At 40.0% G+C, this 6,857-nt stretch overlaps 1 protein-coding gene across 9 annotated transcripts in view; it reads right to left on the bottom strand.

The window, feature by feature from the left end:
* Window positions 1-822: 822 nt before the first annotated feature.
* Window positions 823-6,857, bottom strand: part of LACTB (lactamase beta) — a 63,049-nt gene continuing 57,014 nt past the window's right edge. For 6 of the 9 annotated variants that reach the window (XR_004525200.2, XR_012330174.1, XR_012330171.1 and 3 more), the window contains 2 exons: window positions 3,181-3,278; window positions 823-1,420 (listed from right to left, as the gene is read on the bottom strand). The gene's annotated coding sequence lies outside the window, so the exon portion shown is untranslated. The remainder of the gene's footprint in view (window positions 1,421-3,180; window positions 3,279-6,857) is intronic. The other 3 variants (XR_012330172.1, XR_012330170.1, XR_012330173.1) reach the window with 3 other exon arrangements.

Genomic DNA, 6,857 nt, shown 5'->3' with positions numbered 1-6,857 from the left:
TATTTGTTTAGTGATAATCCAGTGGGATAATTCTACAATTATCTTCATCAGAGAGGGACACACTGTACTCTTTCCACCCACTGATGTTTCCTGAGCAATCACTGGTTGAATAATGTCTACTCAAACAAGCTCACACTGTGAAACCAGCTCAGCAAGGCCTACCTGGAGGATGCAAAGGTATCTGTCATGTGGTCCCTGCCCTCAGTTTGCTTCCCAGGTAATTGAGGGGAGATCCCACAAGTGAAAAGTTCAATGATAAATGGGAGGCAGATACGTGGCAGACACACACTTCATCTATTCTGATGGGTCAGGTGTCTGTTCTGATTGGTTGGCTTTTAATTCGGATTGGTCAGACATCCAATCTGATTGGTCAAGTGCTTATGCCAAACTGATTGTTAAATATTTTGCATATCTCCACTGAATGTAAAAATTAAATAAAAATGACATGATAATACCAAAAAATGGCTACATGAAATTTACTCTACTATAGGGTGGATTGGAAGGAATCTATTCTAATACACTTGTATTATTTCTTTCTCTAATAATAAAGTTTTTGACAATAAAATATGTTAGTGAAATTCATTCCTTTCATTAGCCTGGGCATCGCTACATAGGATTTTGTGTCAAATAAGGCACATACACAGTAAGTACTATGTGCTTTGGGTAGAGTTTCTTGTTAGAATGAGTGATTAAAGAAAGCCTTTTGGAACCAACTTTAAAATGGACTTTGATCCAATGGCAAAGTCAAGATGTTATGAAACTCACAATCAGCATCATAAGAGGTATTGAGATACGTGTGGCAGTAAATAATAGAATACTAAATGCCAAATAATAAAAATATTTACTTAATCATATACTAAAATAATCAGATCTAGAACTAGCGACAGGTGAGTGATCCAGCAGCTCAAATGACATGCCCAGGACCTGGTTTCTCTCTCTTGGTTTCTTAGCAATGCTTCCTCAAAGCAACACTGATTTCAACAGACCAGCCTCATGTGCTTGCAAAATGTCTTGCTGAAACTCCTGGGACACCTAGATTCAAAGAGAGCAGAATGTAAAGAATCCTCTTTCTCAGGAGTTCAAATAAATACCCTAGAATTCAGTTCCATGGGCCCTGACTGCCCTTCCGTGAACCAATCCTAGGGTCCAAGAGAATGGCGTAAGCCAACTGGCTTAAGTCATTCGAGCTGAATACGGGGTCAAACTCACCCTAAATCACAGGATCCTGTTAGAAATAGAGAAGACAGGAGGCAACAATGCTGTAGAAGCAACCAATGAAAACTACAACCTGTTTCAGTGTCAAATGCATATAGATATTCATATCGTGTTCAGTTATGTTGAAATTTCTGGAGAGGTCATGGGGCTGAATCCAGGAAAATTCTGACTTGTCTTTCTCTTAAACAGATGGATTGATGTTGAACTGGAAAGAAGAGGCAAGAGAGAAATACTGTTTCCTTGAGGAGGTGATGGGCGGTCCAAAGCTAGAATTAACACAGGCACTTAGACACCTGGTCCCTTTTCTACCCCACTTCAGCAACCAGGTAAGGTTAAACACTTTGATAGCCTTGAACTTTCTAAATTCTCTATCAGGCCCTGACAAGCCTGTCCAGGGATTTTTTAATGGAAGGAAGATTGGACAAAGCATCAGGTGACCTGGGTTCCGTTCCTAGCTCTGCCCCTAATTAGCTCTGTGACCTAAAAGAAGGACAACAACCCTTCTGTGCCTCAGTTTCCTCATTTGTAAAATGAAAGAGGCTGGACTAGAGAATCCATTTCTGTCTATAAAATCCTTTGGCTCTTGAACCCAAGCTCCTAACAGATATCCTGAGATCTGCCTTAGGGGTTCTGGTCTTACAGACTTCGGTCTCCAAGGCCAACTAAACACCCTAGTGAATTGAGGAGATTCATCAACAGGCCTAGGAGGCCTTGGAGGCCAGGCAGAGTGTGGGGCTGGAAAGGAGCCCAAGACACCTAGTTCCTTATTCTAAAAAGCATTCAGTTCACCCTATGACTCAGTTATCAGTACTTCTCTCTTTCCAAGGAGTGCAAAGTTTCAGTCCTTTCTGTGACGAGAACAAGTTACTGGGTTGCCAACAACTTATTGGATTGCCAATCTACAGGATGAAGAGAAAAATGAAATTCTCCTTTGTATTTTGAGCCATATTCAATCAGATTCCTGCCTCCAATTCCTGCTTAATATGGATAATCATTTCCTGAATAACCTTAAACACAGATTTCACTCCCACCACCAATTTAACAGCAGCAAGGGCTTATAAAACGGAGTTTATCAGGGAGCACAGTGAATGCTCCCAAACCTGTGATAAAACGCCCTATCTCTCTTGAAATTTTTGCTCTTGCTGTTCAGGCAGAACTGAAGAGTTAACATGAAATCAAGCAGATCTCTTTGATTACTCATTTTGAAGATTTACAATTATAAATTATGGTACAATCTAATAGAATGCTGAAGAAATAAGGCTGAATAGGTAATTCTTTGGGGCCAGGATGAATATTCAGATTAAGAAGAACTGTTAATGAAATCCCAATCACATAGTAATTTCCCTCCTATTACTTTCTGAAACTCAAGTAGCTGTATGGCCTAATTAGGCCTGTTTTGGGGATTATCACAACATTTTATTTCTGCAGTGAGTGACATCACTCGGCGTTTAATATTCATTGAGGCTTTTACGAAACAGAGAGGTTTCCATATGTCTCTAGAGCAAATCATTTGTGTTTGCCATCTGCTACTCGAGAGTAGTTTTATAGACAAAGAATGCAAATCACTTGATTCTTTAATTACTTTGGGGTTAGGCTATACTACAGTTGGGATTGTGGGACAGCCAATTCACTGCTAGGAGAATACTGTTGTTTACTTAGCCACCAACTTAAAGAATTCTTTTCAAGCAAATGGCATGAAAAGAAATTGAAGCCTAAAATTTGTCCTTTTAAGTAGAGGCAAAGACCATTGTGAAGTGATGTGTGAGGCTTTTCTGAGTTGGCATTAAGGAGACACTACCAGAGCACAGGACATTGAGGTCAGTGTAGCAAGCATCGGTTCTCTTTTCTTAGTTCTGACACCAAAGGAATATATGACTCAGTACTTAAAAAAAAAAGCCAAGGATCTCCTTGAGCTCAGTATCAAAAAAAAGATAATTTACTCTTAGTCACCCAGGAGCTAATTACCTTGGCTTTGGACTCAGTGCCATTTGTTTCTCTTTCCCCAATTCTCATTAGCTTCTTGAATTGTGGATAATTCTCTGCTCAGTAGCATCTCCACCAGCCTATGGACACACACCATTAGTTTTGCTTCATCAGGAGTAACTTCAAACAACAGAGTTTTACCAAAAGTGGAAACCCTGGAGCTTTAAGGTTATCTGTAGATTTCAATTACTGATGCTTTTTCTAAACTTCCTCACAGTAAAATTTCATTCACTGCGATTGTTAGCACATAGAATGTGAAAAATTGGCAACTGAAAGGGACCTAGTTTGGCCATTGACTAGCTATGAGATCTTAACCTCATGGCCCTCTGATTTCTAAGACTATTTTCTGCTTTAAGATGCTATAAAATCAATGCGTTTAAGAGATCGTTCATTCTAATGTTTCCAAAGTTTGTACCTCAGGATACTAAGTGAATCAGCAGATGTTAGTAGGTGAAACTAGAGGAGAGGGTTTCATGGTCAAACTCGTTTGAGAAATGCTGCTATCAAAGTGTTTTGAAGGTACAGCTTCTCCGAACCCTTCATATGCTGCTGTGCCTTGTGACTCTCCACCACTGGGTGTGGTGGGCAGCTTTTCCAACACTGCTGCCCCAGGCTGCTTTTTGAAGAAACGTCTTATGGGACCTGTGTTTTGCGGAATTTAATTTGGGAAACTCTGATGTAACCTCAACCCTTCGTTTTAGACATGAAGATCTAAGCTGTAAAGTCCTCCTGTCACGATGAGAATCAGCATGTTTACGAGAAGCTGTCCAGAAGCAAGGCGGCATCCGTTAGCAGAGTGCCTGACACACTGGACTGAGAGCACCTGTCTCTGCCTCCTGGTTTCTCCCGACTCCCAGGGCAGGGCTCCCTCATGCTGCCTCTGTCACCATCACACCCAAAGAAAGGCCAGCCAAGGGCTGGGGGCAATGTGATGGCTGTTCCCTTCCTGCCTGGGGCTTTACCCTCAAGTCCTGGGGGACTGACAGGTATTGTACTAACTGAAATGAAAATCATTTTATGTGCAGAAGCAAATTCACCCAGAATTCTGAAAGTGCAAAAGACTAGATCCTTAAAGGAACATTCTGGATGCTGTGTTTTTCAGAAAAAAAAAGGCGAATGTTAAGTAATTAAGCTAACATTCGCGTTCTTTGTTTTCTATTATTCTATATTTTGAGTGAGTTACAGGATGTGTTAGACAGTCCCATCACTCCCAGGCTAATTTCTTACAGTGACATCTAAAGTTCTGTAAAATGATCTGCACAATAAAATGGTTTTAAAGGTGAATTACTTAAATTTCTGGAGGGCATGAATTATATTTACATTGTATCCCTAATGACTAACACAGGGTTTGGCATATATCAGGCACATAATGATAAATACGTTTGCATTAATTAGTAGATTATAATCTGATGATTAGGCTTTAATAAAATAATGGTAATAACATATTTTTGTTTGTTTCACACTAGTATATTTAGAGGTTCCATTTTCACTCCTCAATAGATTTTATATATTTCTCATATGCTTCTTCACTCATTAGTTCATCTAGTTCTGAAGGGTTACTGTGTGTCATTCATCTTTTTTTTTTTTTTTTACATCTTTATTGGAGTATAATTGCTTTACAATGGTGTGTTAGTTTCTGCTTTCTGAGTGTCATCTTGATCAGCCAACCATCTTCATAACAAGATCTGTTGACAAGTCCTGGATTTTCTGCTAGAGTTTCATTAATTTTAGTTACTTCTCTTGATAAGAGAATAGAGTTCACTAGCAGCTTTCACAATTTCCAAAGTACCAAATTCCTCATTTGTTCAATTTTGTCCCAACTTCAGGCAGACTACAGTAAACAACATCTCCCAAAGCTTCCTATGCAAAATTGCTGATTCGCACTATTCCAACACTGTTTTCTGTTGTTACCTATTCATGTTTGTGAATTTATGGCCGGGGCGCATTGCCCCGAGGGCGCCCGCCCGCAGTACCCAAGGCAGCGGGGAGCAAGGCGCGTTGGGCGCAGAGATGGCGCGCACGCAGGCTGCAGACCGCGGCCCGCACGCTCCAGCGCCATGTTCGCAGGGGCGCAGGGGGTCTCCGTGCAGCATCTAGAGCACCCCGGCCGACGGGGGCGGGGGAGGCCGCTGGTAATAACATATTAATGGTACTAATTAATGATAGCCTACCTTTTCAAAAATCTCTAAGATACATTCCTTGCCCTGGTTAAGGTTTATAATCAGAAGCTGGTTAACACTCCTTATTTGTAACCTATTTTCATAAACAATTGCACTGTGATGTGGTGTTTCTTTTAGGTAGTAATAAATGGGATCACTTCTATATTTGACTTTAAGACACACGCACATAGACTTAGAATTGGAATGAGTCAGTGGACATCAAGTTCTGTCTTCCAGTCATTACAGAATTCTGCTTTCGTCACTTGGCCTATATTAAACATCCCCAGAGATAAAACACATAATAATAAGCTTGAAGAAATGTGTGATCCTGGAGGGCCTTCTGAGTTATCAAAGAAGGATTAAGTCATGTTGGTAAATTATAGTATGTGTTCTGTACAGTTGACCCTTGAACAACATGGGCTTGAACTGCATGGGTCCACTTAACATGCAGATTTTTTTTCAATAAGTATCCAAAAATATACATATAGAACATCCTGTGCAAGACTTGAAGTAGATAGCCTATCCATACGTAAGCATGAAGTGAGTGATATTTAATACGAAATTAATTTTAGTTTTCTTACTGTTTCATAAATTTGCTTTCAAAGAATTACATGACCATATACTATGCCTCTCTCTCCCTCCCTCTCTCTCTGTCTCTCTGTCTCTCTCGTAACTGGAGAAACTGCATATCTGCCTATCATCACAGGTATGTGGTTTTTAAAAAAAAATAACAATGTTTCTAATACTGTAGTATGAATATGACTGTAATACTGTATGCCATAAAAATGGTATAACCATTCATGTGGGTATATGCTAAGTTACAGTGAAGCAATAGTATCAATTACACTAGGCTACCATAAAGCAATCATATTGCTCCTTCTTTGTTATCAATGCATGAATCATTTTATCTGTAAATAAATATGGATTTTTTTCACATTATATTTTCATTTTTGATGTCTAGTGTTGTAAGCAGATAGGGTAAGGGGTCCCCGGAGAAAGACAGCCAAGTATGGCTCCTCTTGACATAAGAGAAGCCATTTTTGGCCTAAGCCACTTTGTGATCTAAGTCTGGACACAATGCTTGTCCTTGAACTGGTCTCAGTAATTAATGATCTTAAGGGAACAAAAGAATGCAGGAGCAAATGACTGTTATCAGGCAATAGAAGTAACAATAGCAAAGGTAATATATCAGTTGTAAAGACTCCCAGTTCTGCTTCAATGGTAAAGATTAGCCTGAAGCACTTTCTTGGGCTGTTTTGTAGAATTTAAACCTCCCTGGAGCACTCAACCACCAGATCAACTGAAACCTAAGGGATGATGCTGTTGACCTTTTCTGACCCTGGTGACTTCAATCAACTAAAGCTTGGACTCTGTCAATCCCCAACTGTATGCTGAATTCTCTGCTCAAGCCCCTTCATGAATGAATATGCATGTACCCTCAGCTTAAAACGTCACCAATTTTGGGACTTTCCTGGTGGTCCAGTGGTTAAGAATCTGCCT

Source organism: Tursiops truncatus, chromosome 2 (genome assembly GCF_011762595.2).
Source record: "Tursiops truncatus isolate mTurTru1 chromosome 2, mTurTru1.mat.Y, whole genome shotgun sequence".
Taxonomy (NCBI): Eukaryota; Metazoa; Chordata; class Mammalia; order Artiodactyla; family Delphinidae; genus Tursiops; species Tursiops truncatus.
Note: the sequence above shows the minus strand (reverse complement) of the source record. Positions and strands in the feature narration are given on the sequence as shown.